Source organism: Notamacropus eugenii, chromosome 2 (assembly GCF_028372415.1).
Source record: "Notamacropus eugenii isolate mMacEug1 chromosome 2, mMacEug1.pri_v2, whole genome shotgun sequence".
NCBI lineage: Eukaryota > Metazoa > Chordata > Mammalia > Diprotodontia > Macropodidae > Notamacropus > Notamacropus eugenii.
The window spans coordinates 17,653,405-17,671,012 of record NC_092873.1 but is presented as its reverse complement, the minus strand read 5'-3'; positions in this window follow the sequence as shown (position 1 = coordinate 17,671,012).

Genomic DNA, 17,608 nt, shown 5'->3' with positions numbered 1-17,608 from the left:
GCTCTTGGATTTGAAAGGCCTTCACAAAATAAAGGGGATTATTGCTTTCCTTAGGACTTTTGATGCTATTTGAGCAGGACTGTAGGCCAATTTTCTGTCTCTATGTATCTTTGGAAAAAAGAGACAAGCCCCCTTTCTTCCATCACTGTCCCTGATGCCTTGTGATCCAGGTTCCAAGTCAGGCTGTACCACTTGTAACCAAGTGTGTGAGCTTGGGCAAGTCACTCATCCCCCCAAGTCTCAATTTCCTGGTCTGCGAACTGGCGACAACCCCTGTGGTGCCTGCCATGTTGGGAGACTGCCAGACCATCTCATCCAGCCCCTCTCACTTTACAGACAGGGAAGCTGAGGCGCAGGGAGGGTAAGTGCCCAAGGTCACACGGATAGCGGGGGTGAGCTGGGATGCAATCTTTCACTCCAGAGCCAACCTTGTTCCACTGTTCCAGGAGAACTCTCAAGTGCTCTGGAGATGTTCCCTGGTAACCAAACCCTCTGCCCCCTTGCCTTTGCTTGCTTATTGCCCCCCCTCCCTTTGTGCATATACCCCCCCCCCCCAGCCCCCAGACGTTCCAGGAGATGGCTACCCCGTGTCCCCAGGCCTGAGGAGGTGAGCAGAATCTTCTATCCCTAGGGTGGGTGGGTGGGTGGCATGGGGAGAGCAGAGGAGGGATGAGGGGGTGGCCACTTCCGTTTGGAAGACTGAAGGCGGTGGGGCCTGGGCAACCGTTGGGAACAGGAAACTGAAAGGACGAAGAAGGGCAGGGGCGGGAGGGGGCCCCAGGTTGTCCGGGCTGTTAATCAGAGCCGCTCCCCAGTTTATTGAGGCCGATAGGGACTGGAGCTCGGACTTCGCCCGGGGTAAGGAGCATTGGCATGGGCGAGGGCATGCCAAGCGTGGGCGCCAGCTGATAAGGAGCTGTAATAAAGAGACTATGACCCTGGGCCTGGGAGAGAGGGGCTGGAAGAGGCCAGGCCTGGGGCACCAGGAGGGGCACCAGCTGGGCAAAGATGGAACAAGACACTCAGGAGGGCAGCTGTGGTGGCGCTCACTCCCTGTAACAGCAACTCCATGTGGGACAGCTTCCTGCTTCCAGTGGGGGTGCTGTTACCTTGGGTGGGCAGCCGAGATCACCTGCCGGAGAAGAACAGACTCACTGTGGGGCTCACTGATGGGGGCCCGCTCCTCAGAGGGGACACGCCAGCCACCCCGCAGTGAGGATGCAGGCCCTGAAGACCCCCTCAAGCCCATTCCCCTGACAGAGTGCGCAGGGCTCTGACCTATGAATTGACAGCCAGTACTCATTCTCCCTTCTGGCTGCCAATTCCATAGGTCACAGGTATGTTCGCCTCAATGCCCACGGGATGACCTGCCAGGGCTCAGCCAGGGGAGGGAGGGGGCTATGGGCTGAGGACAGCTCTGATGTCGGGCAGCAAGAGCAGGCCCCTGCTGGAGCTGGGGAAGAAAGCTCAATGCCCAGCAGCCAAGAGAGCAGGTGTGGACAGGTGCTGCCTGCTTACCAAGCCCTGGTGACCTCCTACCTCCAGGATCACCCGCCAACACCTCTGCTGGGCACATGGAGCCCTCCCTCTTATGTGTGCTGTGCCTGGCACATCACAAGCCCTTAATAAATACTTTTTCCTTCCTTTCTTCCCTCCCTTCCTTTCTTCCTTCCTTCCTTCCTTCCTTCCTTCCTTCCTTCCTTCCTTCCTTCCTTCCTTCCTTCCTTCCTTCTTGAGCTAACCTGAATACTCCAGTCAGTTCTAGGGTCAGGCGGTATGGGGAGAGGTTTGCGGTGGATAATTGTAGCCAGCTAACAGTGGGCATAGCTATGGAGCTGACTCTGTGCCAGGTACTGTGCTGAGTGCTTTATTATCTTTTGATCCTCAAAACCACTCTGGAGGCAGGTGCTATTATCCCCATTTTACAGAAGAGAAAACTAAGGCAAACAGAAGTTAAGTGACTTGCTACTAGTAAATGTCTGAGGCTTGAACTCAGTCTTGGCTCCAGGCCTTGTGGTCTGTGCACTGCAGGGTCATCTAGCTGCCTCCAACAAGGGACATTTTAAGTGCGATTTTTAAATGTATGCATATTTGTTTTTAAACTCAGGAAATCCCACTGCCCTTAGTGCACGGGTATTTATTTTGGGAAAAGTTAAGTCCCAAGGGCAGGAGAGGAGGCTCAGAACCCAGCTGCCTACACTTGCCTGGGTCAGGGCCAACAAAGGCCTCATCCTGTCTCTGATTCTGGATGAGGCAGCTGTGCCCCTCCCTCCCTCCCAGTACCCAGGGGCCCCCAGGACCCAGGACCCAGTACCCACAGTCCACATCCTGCCTGCTGGCTCCTCTGTCCACTATGGTATGTACGCACACCAGCTGAACACTCAGTGTGGTCAGTGCACCAGCCACCAATGCGGAGAGAGGAGGCAGGAAATCCAAAGTCCCAGTTGTCCAGAGTCCCCAGCTAGGCTCAGGCACACCAAAGGGACATACAGGAAGCAGCCCAGGACCTGTCATCTAGTGGAAATTACTGAAAGGAGGGTGGGGGACAGAGTTGGAGGTGAGTCAATCAGGGAAGGCTTCCTGGAGGCCTCTCCTCTGACTCTCAGTCCCTTGCTCTCTAGCCTCTGACCTTATTCCAGCAGAACTGCTCTCCCCAAAGTGGCCAGTGATCTCCTGACTGCCAGATCCAGGGGCCCTTTCTCCACCTGCGCCCTCCTTGAGTTCCCCACAGCCTTGGACACTGCTGGTCACTCTCTCCTCCCCAATGCTCTCTTTTCTCTATGTTCTATCTGTCTCTGTCTCTCTCCCTCTCTGACCATTCCCCTTCTCTGTCTCCTTCCCTGGATCCTCCTCTAGATCCTGCCCTGCAAACATAGGGCTCCCTCTGTCCTCTGTCCTGGGCCCTCTTCTCTCTCTGGACTGCTTCACTTGGGGATCTCATTGGCTCCCATGGATTTAATGACCATCTCTGTGCTCACATCTCCCTCTCCTTCCCCATTCTCTCTGCTGACCTCCAATCTCATGTCTCCAGACACCTTTCAGATATCTCTAACTGGATGTCCAGTAGATATTTTAACCTCAATAACTCCAAAACAGAACTTACCCCTAAATCTGCTCCCCCTCCCAATTTCCCTATTACTGTAGAGGGCACCAACATCTTCTCATTCCCTCAGTCTTCTAACCTCGGAGTCATCCTGAACTCACCTCCCATATCTAATATGGTGCCAAGACCTGTCAGTTTCACCTGTGCAGCATCCCTTGTCAATTTCACTTCTGTAGCATCTCTCAGACACGCCCCCTTCTGTACTGACGCTGGCCCGGTGCAGACCTAGATATCTGCTGGGCTCAAGTCTCCCCCCATTCCAGCCCATTCTCTAGTCAGCCACCAAAGGGATTTTCCTAAAGCCCAGGTCTGACCATGTTGCTGCCCTGCCTAGTCTCCAGTGGCTCCCTATGGCCCACAGGATCAAATACAAAATTTGCTTGGCATTCAAAGCCCTTTATCTCCTGCCCCCTCTTTCCTTCCATTCTTCTTCCATCTCATTCCCCCTACTCACCCTCTCTGAGTCCATGGACCTGCCTCCCGGCTACTCCTGAATAAGACCATATTTTTTCCTGGTCTTCCCTAGTGCCTGTAACTCTCTCCCTCCTGTACTCTAACTACAGATCTTCCTGGCTTCCTTTAAGTCCCATCTTCTCAAGAAGCCTTCCCCAGGTCTGTGCATCCAGAGCCATGCACCTGGTCATTATGTCCCAATTACCTGTGTATCGCCTGTCTGTGCCTCCGTTTGCCTGTGAGCTCCCTTCGGGCGGGCACTGGCTTTTGACTCCTTTTCTATTTCCAGTGGTTAACACAGGGCTTGGCATGTACTTGGTGCTTAATAAAGGCTTATTGAGCAATTGAATAAATGCTTGTTGACTTCAATCAAAGCGTGTACTAATGTGTATTATAAATATCTACTCCTATGTCCTGTGCCTCTTCTAGGCCAGTGAGGTGATTTGGCTATTTTTACACGCCTGGAGTGTCATCAAAATGCTGTTTTGATGACGAGGCAGACAGGACATTATCTAAACTTGGGATTTCCTCCAGCAGTCAGCAGCGTGTCAATACATTTTTAACAGATTAATAAATATCCATTGTATGGAGGAGGACACTGAGGCAGAGGGGGGTCTCTTGGGATCTTGGAATCCCAAAGGCCCTCCCAGGACATTTGGTCCAATCCACCCTCAAAGACAAGCTAGGGACAGAGCTGGACAGAGCCAGGGTCAAGGAGTTTCACCTGCAGCCCCCCCAGCCTCCTTGTTACCCCTGACTTGGAGTACCCCTAGTGTTTAAGACCCATGTAGATTATGTCAGCCAGGGCCTACATATGAAAAACATAGACGTGCTCAAGCATAGGGACACATGTACTCAGATGACTACATGAGGCTGACACGCTGAGGCTCTCACGTACAGATGTGTTCCAGATACTTGGACGTGGGTGGGCCACATTCCCAGGTCAGCATCCACCCTGGCCCCTGGCCCCTGGCCCAGCTCCCCCCACCCCTTCCCTCCTAGGTTTTCCTCCCTTCCCCTGTCCTCTCCCTGCTGGGCTTCCTGCCCTGCTGCTCAGAAGAGGCAGTGAATGGGGGGAAAGGTTTGGAGAGGAGGGGGGAGTGAGGGAAGGGGACATGAAGTGATGGATGGTAGAAGACAACAAACCAGGCCCCAGAGAGGTTGCTGGGAGGAGGAAGATTGGCTAGCTTGTGCAGCAGCCAGGGCAGGCCCAGGATGACTCCAATCTGGGGGGAGTAGGAGAAGCCAGTCCCTCTGCTCCCACTGGCCTCGCTCAGGAGAACTGGGTCCAGTCCTGGGTATTGGGGCTTAAGGAGGGCATTGATAAGCTGGGCAGTGGTCAGAGAGGGGCAACCAGGCTAGGTTTGTGGTGAAATGAGGTGAGTTTTACTTAGAGAAGCCTGGGGGAGATGGAGCTGTGCTGAGGTCCTTGCAGGCCTGTCCTATGGAGAAGAGGTTAGGCTGACTCAGTTCAGTTCAGTTCAGAGAAGGCTGGACTCTGTTGCTGACAGTTTGGCTTGGTCTCAGGAAAGGGGCCTGCAAAGGCCAGTGTCACAAAATGAAAGGGGCTGCCTGGGGGGCAGCAGGTCTTCCCTCCCCAGAATTCTTCCAGCAGAGACCTGCCCCCTGTCCTGTGGGCTGTGGTGGGGGTTCCTGGTCAAGGAGAGGTTGAGACCAGAGGACGCTGAGCTGCCTCCCAACACTGAGATGCTGTGGCAGGGAGTGGTGATGAGGGCTGGAAAGGGGGGAGTACAGGAACTCCAAGAGTGGAATTCCCTGTGAGCTGTCTGGAGAAGAATTCACGAACTCAGGCATTGTTGAGGTCAAGGTAAAGATTTATTATGCTTTACAGCGGGCAAGAGTTCTTAGGGAACCTGCAATTTAAAGGAGTTATAGATAAAGTTTACATAGATTATACCATAATAAGACGTGCCAAGTATGCTAACTAGGTGTTTTGGGGTGGGATTAGGGAGTTATTAAGGACTGGTTAGTTCTTAAAGGAACATGCATTTTTGATATCTACTGCGAAGGTATTTTACCCAAAATTCATTGGGAAATAGCCCAAGGGTGTGGTTTTAGACCTAAAATGTTGCTAAGTCAACTAGCTGTCAGGGCTGGCTCAGAAATACCAGGTTGTTCTCATAAATGTCTTGTTAGACAAGATAAATGGAAGGGAGTACACATACATCTAAGTATAGGACACATATGATTAGTCAGTGAGTATTAAATGTTATGACCCAGTGCACAGCCAGTTCAGCCAGGACACAGCTGGATCAGACTAATAAGTTCTATAGGTGTAGCTGGCTACCATAGCAGGAAGGAAGATAAGGGGTTGTTTCTGGGGCAGACTGTGTCCTTGGGCTGGGGAAAAACTGCCTGGGATAGTGTTTTGAGGCTAGGGAGAAATTTGATTTTTAAAGAGAGATGTGATTTTTGAATTGAGGTCCAAGAACAAGTACCCAAGCACCCCAGCAGTGGGAGGGGGAGGACCTCCTCATAATAACTTTAATAATAATCATGTACAATATTTTTACAAATATTATCTCATTCGATCCTCACAACATCCCTGGAAGGCAAGTACTCTTCTTATTTTCTCCATTTTACAGATGAGGAAACTGAGGCAGACAGCAGTTGTGACTTGTTCAAGGCTAGTTAAAAGTCTGAGGCTGGATTCCAACTCAGTTTTCCTGACTCTAGGTCTAGCACTATTCACCAGGCCCCCTGGTTGCAGTCAGTAAGACAGGACACAGAGATCTAGGGTAGTGGGGGAGAGGGGAGAGAGAGAGTGCTGGGAAAGTCCAGCTTATCTCATTATGCTCAAAGGGCTTAGGCCATAATGCTGTCTCTGTATGACCTTGGATAAGTCACTTCAGTTTCCTCTTTGAGGATGGACTGGGATCCAGTGTAAAATATGTGTTCCTGTGATCTGCTTGTTTGGATAAATCTAGGAGGGATTTTTTGGGGAAGAAGTAGGACAAATCACCAGGGACAGCAGACAAAGGGTTTAAAAATCAGTGTTTTTCTCTCCACCTTTTGGGGTGTCTGTTTTTGTTTTTCTTGGCCAGATGCTGTGGAAAGAGCTGGCCTATCTCAAGGCTCCAGGGGTGTGTGCGACCTCTGATGTTATCTCTGCAAGAGGTAACCCATTTTGGGTCACATAGAGGAGCTGCTTCCTGCTGAGGCCTGCCGGGAACTGGAGTTATGGTCACTGGGGCCTTCCCCAAGCTTGGTGTTCTAGCCCAGCCCCCAACCCAGGTCCCCTGAGCTCCTTCCCAAGCAGCCCCTGCAGGAGTCGGGGCAGAGGATTGCAGTCGTGGAGATGCTTTGTCCAGCTCTCTCTCAATTCAGCTCAGTCCTTATCCCTCACCCAGGCTTGCTTTTTCCAGTGTCTGGGGAGTGCTCCCATGCTTGGCACCCACTCTGCCGTCATCCCTGTCCATCGCCATCTCTCCATTGCTTCAGAGCTCAGCACAGCCGCCACCTCCTCCATGAAGTCTTCTCAGATGCCCCAGGTGGGAGGGACCCTTCTAGCCACATCATACTCTTACAGTACCCTTATTTCTGAGCTTGGCAACTTCCTGAAAGCAAGGAGAGTGTGCTTGGCATCTCTTCCTCTAGGCCCTGTGAATACAGAATGTGGAGTGAGAGGGTCAGCCTAGGTTTGACTTGTGTGCTCTAAGAGAGGCTCAGTGTTGCTCAGTGGCTAGTGTCAGGATGACCTGGATTCTGGTCCCAGGTCTGAGACATGTGACCCGGGTTCCGGGGGAACTCCATAGGACTCTGGATTGCTGAACCGGCACCAGGCTCCAGCAATATACTCAGACACCCAGGAAATCCTGGGTCATGTTCCCCTCACAAACCACCCACAAAAGATTCTTTTGGAAAGCTGAAGCCGACCAAGGAAGTTTCTGAAGGCACCAGACCGATGTGTAATTCCTGGCATGGCCAGTAGGAGGAGCTCACTGCCTCAAGATAGGTCCCTGAGCTTGGCGAGGGGGGGGCAATCAGCTCCTTCAGGAGGGGTCCTCATGGGGAAAGCCGGGAGGGAGTCAGGGATCCTGCAGGGTTCCTCGCCTTCAAATAATGGCCCCATAACCCCTCCCCCCAAATCCACTTGGTGTGATGAAAAGTGGGGTTGGAAGGTTACTTTTAGACCTTGTGCAAGTCAGCTAGTCCTCTCTGGACCTTACTTCCCCTCATCTGTTAAATGGGGATGTGCCTAACTAGCCGCTGACGTCCCTTCTAGCTCTAGAGTTATGGACCTATGAGACCGGCCAAAGAGAGAAACCCTTTACTGATGACTTTTTTTTACTGACATCACAGTCTTTTCCAGATATAATCCCCCTCCCCCCTTCCCCTTAGCCTTCTCTTATAACAAAGAAAAACATTAAGGAAAACCAAGTTTTGTAGCAACTCTGTCCTACAGAATATACCACGTGCTGCACCCATAGGTCCCCACCTCTCCATTGAAGGGAAGGAGGGAACTGGCTCATCTCCTCTCTGAGGCCAAGACTAGGCATTACAGGGATCCTGAGCTGGTCACGTGGCTGCTGTGATGGGCACCATTTAGCAGCATGAGCCCAAAAGAAGAAATAAGAAAGACTTTTCTGTGTCCTTCTCTAAGTCTGCCCAAGACCTTACTTGCATAGAATGTGTTTTCTTTTTAGGCAGCTGCAGTCAATGCATGTTTGTTACAAGGGTTTTTTCTTCTTTTTTTCCCTCCAAGAGCCAGGGAGGGAGAAAAGAGACTTTTGTTCATTGAATATTAATTAAACTAAAATAGAGGGCAGCCCTTGTCTTGCTTTACCTCGCTTCAAGGAGGTCTTCCCATACGTCTGTGTAATTGTACTTCTGAGAGGCCTTTTTTTTTTTTTTTTTTACAGCATCTCATTAGTCTGTTAAAGCAGTGATACCATGATCTATCCCATGATTTTCCAGTCACTGGATGTGGAAAGGAGTTCTGAAAGAAGCCCCTTGAGGCACTATAAGTAACTAGGGTGGGGCCATCATGGTTTTGTCTCAGGGTCCCAAACTTCAAGGGTGCTAAAGCATCTCAGAACCACCCAAGCTTGCTTGTTGCCTGGGCCGCAGGAAGAGTTAGTTCCAGAGGATGCTATGGGGGTGGGGAAGTGGGGGTGGAGGCTGAGACAGCTGGTCCTCCTTGATTTCCTGTGGGGAGTCTTAGTTATAGCTCTGTGACTGCTCATACTTCCACCAGTAGCCTCCTCATCCTTTCAATGACATGAGCCTCAGGGTTTCTCCAGTCTGACCTCCAGGCTCCCCTCAGAGCCAGCTGCATCCTGCCTGCAGAGAAGCCAAGGGCCTGTCCTGAGTTCCACTGGTTCCTCTTGGCCTCCCCTGAGAGGCTTTCTGGGAACAGTGCAAAGGGGAAAGGCTTGTGGGGGTCTTCCCAGCAGAGGCCAAGCTTGCATCTGTGGCTGGCTGGGCCTGTCCCACACCCTCTGAGTAACCTCAGCCAAAGAGGGTGGCTGAGCTCCCTTCATCCTCTGACCTTCCTTCTGGCAGAGCTGGCCCATCATTGGGAACTACACTGGCTACATGGAAGAGCAGAGAGCTGTGGACCCATCACAGGCATGGGAAAAAATGAGCTGCTCCTCCAGGCTCCCAGGCCAGCTCCCCAGCCATATTTGGAGAAACCCCACAGGGATAGTATACTTCACTTGCTGAACTGACTCTGGGCTAGAGGTATTTTTGGCCACACTTCTGGACCAAGGAATTCTGCAGGAGCTCAGAGTGCCCCTGCTAGGGGGACGGGGGTGGGGGGAGGCAGCACCTTGGAGGCCAAGCCGCACTGCTTATTTGGGTCTAGGCAAATCACTTCCCACTCTGGGTTTTGTTTTTCTTCTATCTCTATAAAATGGGGCAGTTAAATTAAGATCTGTTCCTAGGTCTCTAAAGTCTGTCTTCTAAGGTCCCTCCCAAGTCTGGCATTCCATTGTCTAAGGTCTGTTCCCAGTGCTGACATTCCATGTTCTAAGTTCCTTCCCGTCTCTGACAATCTATGTTCTAAGATCCCTCCCAACTGTCACTCCATGTTCTAAGACTTCTTCCAGCTCTAGCATTCCCTCAAAGTCTATGTTCTAAGATCTAAGGTCTCTCCCAACTTTGACATTCTGTTTTTAAGACCCTGATATACTAACATTCCATGTCTGTAGTTATAAGGACCAGCTTTGAATCTATGTTCTAAGGTCCCTGTGGTTCTTACATTTGGTGGTTTTAATTATCTCTTTGTCCCGGAACCAGACTCTGTGTGTGTGTGTGTGTGTGTGTGTGTATGTGTGTGTACATATATGTGTATATATATATATATATATATATATATATATATATATATATATATATATATACACATATATGGTGTTGATAAAATTTTGTCCAGGGTTAATTAGGCTCCTGTGTCATTGGGTCTGGCATTATTAATGCCTCAGACCCAGAGTGTTAAGATCTTGGTGAAACTCTCTAGGACAAACACTTGGGACCAAAAAGAGGAAGTCTTTTTATTTTTAAACAATGTAAAATCATCATCTTTCTTCCTTATTTTGTCCAAATGGGGTAAAGACAGGTTTGAAAGTGAAAATGATTGTGAAAATCAGCAGGGGGCCGAGACAGTCAAAAGACATTTTTCCCACGGCACAGAAACCCCCAAATTGGAAACAATGCCCCATGTTTTCTGTCTTGAGTGGGTCCTGAAGTATGAGGCTGCCTGCCTGAATCTGAGGCATTAAGGGTTCAAATGCACTTTACCTGCATTCACTGGACCATGGGCCCTTCCCTGGGCCTCAGTTTCCTCCTGTGTAAACAGAGACGATTGGTCTGAGGAGTCAGTGCCGGAGAGTGGAAAAGCATGTCAGTTTTGGAGTCTAGGCCTCAGCTGGAATCTGCAGCTTGCCCCCTGTGTGACTGTGGGCCTTAGTTTCCTCATCTGTCAAATGAACTCGAAGGCCCTTAAGGTCCCTTCCAGCTAAGTCCAGGCAGGATCCTCTGAACTCCTCCCCATCTCCCAATCACCCAGGCAAGGCAGATATTCACTGATATTATTATCCCCATCTTATAGTGGAAGAAACTGGGAAAGTTGCTCACCCCTGACCACCCTCACCTTCTTGGTCCCTCATGAGCAGGGGTAATTTCTCTTTCCCTTCTGGCCTTGCTAGGGTGAGTAAGATCATTCCTTAAAACTCTCTGAGATCTGAAGAGAGAGCCAAGGACCTTTACAAACACTTGCTGAGGGATTTTTATAAATAACACAGAAACATTTTATTCTGGAATCCAGTGGGGCTGGGTTTTCCCACCCCACATTCAGGACCTTGGGGAGATGGGAAAAATAAGTCTGGGTCTCTGTGATTCAGTCAATGACATTGCCTCTGGCTGAACCGGAGCTGGCTCAGGAGCTGGACAACTAACCCATTCAGGGCTTCCCAGACAGGCATCCCTTCCTCCTTGGCTCTGCAGGAGAGACAGCATCTCCGGGGCGTATCCACAGAGAAACCAAAGGAGCCTTTCTAAGGCTCCATAGAGTGGTATCCCTCTCCTGTTTAGTCCTCTGACTTGACTGGGTAAATCGTGGATTTCCTTGGTGCCTTAGTTTCTCCTCTGAGAAGAAAATAAAACTGAGAAGTCATGAGGAATCAGAGAACCTACTATGCCAGAGAAAGGACTGATCTCAGAATAATGATAAAACATCATGTTACAGATGGGAGGGGCCTCATCTTATTTTGTTCCTTTGATTTAGAAGGGAAGAATTTGAGATTTTATGGACATTGGTGGTTTCTGAAGTCCTCCACAGTGAGGCCATTTTCATCCAAGCTTCCCTATCTCGGTGTCCTCGGCTCCTGACTGATGGGAGGCCACCGTCCCTTGCCTGACCCAGCCTCACCACCCTGCTCTCAGACATCTCCATCTTGGCCCTGGCAGGCGTTAGAGCCCTCTCCTTATTGTCTTCTTCCTCCCAGGAGGATTTCCCTTGTAAGGCTCTGGCAATGCTGCTGTCAAGGGTTTTCCCAAAGTGTGGGTACCAGAGCCCCTCCTAGAAAAGGTACCTAATGTAGAATAGGGGTCTGCATGACAGGCACAGTGCAGCAGACGCAGTGACAGGAACACAGTGACAAATACAGGAACACAAGCCATTGGGGTGGCCCACTGCACCCATGCTCCCCCCCCGCCCATCCGATCCCTATGGTAAAGGCAGCTTTGTGGGACTGACCATGAGCACATAGTTCACCTCCACCTCCAACCTTCAATGCCTCAGCCGCTCTCGAGCGCCTGCTTCCCAGACGTCTGGGGAAGGACTTTCTCTAGTCATTGACCTCCAGGGCCCATGAAGGAAAGAGATGAAATATTGACTTCAGCTAGTATTCTAGTTTGACTGGGATATGTAGAAATGGGGTGAGAAAGGCTGGCTGGAGCCTTCAGTGACAAGCTGAGCACTTTGTATTTCATCCATACAAGCCCACTACTTCCAAGGCCTTTTCTACATAAGGATTTGTAAAGAACTTTACAAAGTAAAGTAGGTCATATAAAGATGATAATAATAACAATCTAAATGAAGAAGGTAGGCAGGAGGTAGACTGGCCTAATGTCACACAGGTAGTTTTCATTGGAGCCAGAGTCCAAGCTCAGACTGAGTGGGGTAGGGGTTTCTTAGGCAACAGGTGATCTGAAAAAGATCTGGGGGTTTCAGTGGCCCGCAGGCTCAAACCGGAGTTCAACCTGCAGTCAGGCAGACGTGGCATTGAGACCAGCATGGTGTCTACCAGTAGGAAGTTAAGCACACAGGTTTGCTGGACCCTGGGCGGCCCACAGATGCTGTGTTCTGCTCTTGGCACCACATTTCAGGAGGGTCCTTGATAGACGGGAGAGTGTCTAGAGGAGGGTAGTTAGAATGGGACACAGCCTGTAGGGCATACCATGTGAATCTCAACGCAAGAAACTATGAATGCCTTTGCTTGGAGAAGAAAAGATTTGTCTTCTAGTGTTTGAAAGACTGTCACATAGAAGGATTAACTCATACTTCTAAAGTATTGATATATTTTTAAATTTAATTTAAATATACCTTTATATTATATATGTAGATACTTATAAAGTATTTAAATACTATGTAAATGCAAGCTATTACTATTATCATCATTAATAAATTCCAAGTATCAGGGCTCTCACAATGGGGAGCGTCAAGAAGGTGCTATCTGGCCCTTGAGTGTTCCTTGACTGGTGTGAAGAACAGCCAGTGCAAAGGCAAGTAGGCAGGAAATGGGGTGTCTTGTATCAGCGATGGCAGGTAGGCCAATTCATCTGGAATTCAGGCTGCCTGAGGCTGAGCGGTATGTAACCAGTCTGGAAAAATGGGCCGGAGCCAGCCTGTGGAGGGTTTCACTGTGAAATGGGGGAGCTGACCAGCGCCTGGTACAGAGTAAGCTTGGAGACTAACTGATGAAGTTTGTATCTTAGCCTAGAGATGATAGGGAATCACTGGCGTTCCTTGAGCTGGGGAGTGGCCTGCTCAGCCCCAGCCTGAAAGAATCTTCATTTAGCAGCTGAAGGGAGGGGACTGGAGGGGGGCTTTAAAGTCCAAGAAGAAATGTGGGTTATTATTATTTTATCTTTAACCCAACTTGCTTCAGAGGACCTGGTTCAAACCTAGGATTGACTTCAGAAAGGCTCATTTTTCTATTTCTTTTGTTGTTTTATTCTAGAAAAATCTTCTAGCGTACTCATGGAATAGCTCATGTCTAGATTTCCCCAAATGTGTGTCAAAGGGGTCCCCAGCTTCCCTAGGAGTATGGGAAGGAATTTATTTCACCCTCTAGAAAGGGCAGAAGATAGAAAGGCTCTTAAGAGATACAGAATCAGATAATACTCTCTAGTAGCCTATCAGCTGTCCCCAGAAGGACACTAAATTTGGGCTGTGATCAGGCCCAACCTTTCACATTCCAATGAGTCTCTCTTTCCTACACAGTCCTAGTTCCCTCCCACCCCCAACCCCCACCAAGATTCACATCCGGGTGTTCTAACCTGCTTGAGGAAGGCAAGCACACTTTGGTACCTCTAAGCAATCAGTTGGACCTCCATGGTTCCATTGACTCCTGGATGTCAAGATCTAGAGTTCCTGCCTCCCTGTGACACAGTTTTAATCCTTCAGCTACAATAGTCATATCAGCAATCTCTTTTTTCTCCAAGAAATACAATGTTGAAAAAATCTCCTATCTCTATAAGGCTTGTGCTCCAAATCTCAAAGTGGGAGTCAGCCATAAAGCAAGGCATGGTTCCTCAAGGCCAGGATGCTCCCCCACTCAAGCTGGGTCTATCTCTTACATGTGCTTCTGTGGGAAATCTCTGTGTCCTGGCAGTGCCATCTCTTGAACCGGGAAAGTCTACTCTCCACATCCCTCCTCTGAGGCCATATGCCAGCACAAACAGCTCTATTGTGTGCTCTGGCTGCTACCATTTCTTGGATGAGAAAGGCCACACTCAAATACTCTGATTCCTGAGTATACATTTTCTTGTGGACACCTTAAATCCCTCAATAGAATGGAAGACTATCTAAGATCAGGGACTGTCCTCTGTGACTGCATCCTCAGAACCTCTTTACACATTGGCTCATACACTGTAGACAAGCAATTGTTGAATTGAATTGGACAGTGATGAAATATAGGAATCCCATTGAAAAGTAATGAAAAATAAGGTCAGAACGTGGGTAGAATTTGGAGTAGATTGATGGAAGGGAATGAATACCAGGAGAAGAAATTTATCTCATTTCAGTCCCTTTACAATTGTTCCCCAAGTCCCATAGAATTTAACTTTCTGAAAATCAAGATGTGTTTTTATTGTCTATCTTTGTATCCCCATTTCTGAACACCTCTGAGGTATCTGTCACAATATTTAATAAATGCTTGTTGACTGACTGACTGACTGATCTGAAGAGAGGAAAGATTGGAGAGAGAGAAGCGATGTTCAGTTGTGTATGACTCTCCATGACCCCATCTGGGGTTTCTTGGCAAAGATACTGGAGTGGTTTGCCATTTCCTTCTTCAGCTCCTTTTACAGATGAGGAGACTGAGGCAAACAGGGTTAAGTGACTCACCCAAGGTCACATAGTATCTGAGGCTGGATTTGAACTCAGGTCTTCTGACTCCAGGCCCAGCACTCTACCCACTGTGTTATCCAGCTGCTCAGAATTAGTGTTACCCTAGTGAAAAGAATACTATACAACGAGGTTCAAACACTGAATATCTCTGTAACCTCAGGCAATTACTCGTCAGTCAGCCCCCACCATTGATAAAATGAAGGGATTAGATTTCTGAAGCAATTTTTTCAAAAGTGACTGAGGACTCTGAATGGCCAGATCCAATGGTCCTTTTTTCAGCCCTCACCATCCTTGACCCCCTTGATGATCACCCCCTCTTGAATATTCTCTCTCCCTTGGCTTCAGAGCTACCACATTCTCCTAGTTCACACTTTTTTAAAATAGATTTTTGTTGATAGCTTTCATTTTTTACATTCCCTATATCCTTCCCCCATATCTTTCCCTTTGACAGGGAGTCATCCTTTATAAGAAAGGATTTTTAAAAGATGAAGAGGAAAAAACAATTAAACAAAATTGATCAAGACATCAACCAAAGTCTGATGTTGTTTGCGATCCTCTGCAAAGGAACAAGGGGAGGCTCCTCATTTCTCTTCTTTGGGGCTAAGCTTGGTCAGGATTATTCTGAAACATTCAGTTTCGGTTGTTTGGTTGTGTGTTGCTTTCACTGACATCGTTGTAATCACTTGTTTAATCTTGTGTTCCTGGTTCTGCTGGATGCGCCCTGAATCAGTTCACAGAAATCTTTCTAAGCTTGTCTGCATTCATCACGTTTGTCATTTCTTATGCACAGTCCTGCCCTCCTACAGTCACACACCACAACTGGTTTGGCCATTTCCTGAATCAGTGGACCTTTGCTTTCACAAAAAGTATTTCTCTCAATATTATGGTGCCCATGGAGCCTTTCCTTTGGTCACTGACTAGCCCTGGAATTCCTGAATCAAAATAATGGATGTTTTAGTGAATTTCCCCCCACAATTCCTCCCAAACACTCACCGCCCCATCACCCTGTCCTCTTGGATGCTCACTACCCCATAGCCCTGGTTCTTCTACTTCTCTCCATCCATCTTCTGCGTCCTTCAGTGTTTGCTATTTCTAGCTCTGGGAGAAAGGAAGTTTCCAAAGCTCTGTTCCTGTCTCTTTCCATTTTTTTCCTTTGGAAGCTTCTTTCAATCCCCCAATCTCAGTCACAGCCTCTCCACAGATGGCTCCCAAATCTATACCTCTCTTCTGAGCTCCAAACTTGAGCATCTAAAATTCCATGATTGATTGGTTTTTAGGGGAACAGATGAAAGATGATTGCAACCTTTCAAGCCTGAGTGATAAGGAGCCTCGTGGTACCCTTCTCAGAAGTGGGATGAGGGAGAAGATGATGTATTTAAGTTTGAGAACTGTTGGCTGTAAACATGGGATGGGAGGATTGGGGTGATCTAGTCTGGGAAGTCACCCATGGGGAGGTGATAGCTGGAATGTCAGGTATGGGGAACTTCACTGGGGAAAAATATGTAAAAAGAGGAGAAAGTAGAAGTAGAGACAGGGACTGCCAGTACTCCCTGTGATGATTCAAAGGTGCTTTGGGTGGATGGACAGATGGCATGGACTTCAAACAAGGAGGAAAGACTTAAAACTGTGTCCTTCTTTATCCTTGGAGGCAGGATAATGAGCCTTACCTCGAGAGTACTGGAGTATGACCCCATCTGCAAGGAGCCAGCATTCCACTGGGATGAGAAGAGAGAAGAAAGAAGCTAAGGGAAGATAGATAAAGAGGAATTGGCCCAAGAATTTCTTAGGGGCCTTTGAATGGGGTCAGGAGAAGGAAAGACTAAAGGAAAGCAAGCTGGAGCTAGGATTGCCCTTGGTTGGGTTGGAATGAAAGAAGTTTGTTGATGGAGGAGCCTGGTGCATCACCCTGTCCTCCTGGGCGCTCTCTCTTCTTTAGGTCTTCTTGACATATTTCTCTCCTGGTTCTCTTGTTTCCTCTCTGAGAATCCCCTTTGCAGTCTCCTTTGCTAATTCTTTATTCTCTAACCATGCACAAGAGGCCCCACAGCTCTGTCCTGGGGCCTCCTTTCTCTTTATTCTCATTGGTTCCCATGGGTTCAACGACCATTTCTATGAAGACAATGCCCAGATTTCTATGTCTAGGCCTGACCTCTTTATGGGTCATGTGCCTCCAGTTGCATTCTGGATGTCTCAAATTCAACATGTTCAAATTAAAACTCATTTAGCTTCCCCCTGCACCCCGCCTTCCCCTTCTGAACTTCCTTATTATTATCAAAGGTACCGCCACCCTCCCCCAACTTCTCACACCTCCTCAAGCCACACATCCTATGTCTTGGCAAATTCTGTTATTTCTGCGCTCACAACATCTCCTTCCTCTGCTCATACAGCCACACCCCACGTTCAGGCCCTGGTCACCTCTCACCCAATCTTTTCAATATTCTCTTTATCCCTCTCTCCCATCTGTCTGAGCCCAGCTGATGAGCTGATTTTTGTCACTTGTAGCCTGAGCATGTCACCCCACCCCCTGCTCAATCCAGTGACCCCAGAAGGGAGATGGGGGGAAGTGGGGCCACTGGGAGGGAAAGAGAAGCCATAACCTCCAGGATCAATACCACCTCCTCTGACTGGACTTCAAAGCCTTTCATGACCCTTCCCCTTCCTATCTTCTTGCACCTTCTCCCTTCTATGTACTCTACTATCTAGCTATACTGGCCTTCTTGCTCTTCCTCTCATATGACCCTCCATCTCCCATCACCCTGCCTTTGCACTGGCTAAACCCCATGCCTGGAATGCCCTCCCTCCCCATCTTTGCCTTTTAGTTTCCTTGGCTTCTCTCCAGACTCAGCTCAGCAGAAGGCTCCTCCTAGTCCTCCCCCCAGTTGCTAATAACTGTCTTCCTCTTTCAGATGACCTTTCATTAATTCTGCATATTCCTTGAATGTACCTTGTTATTT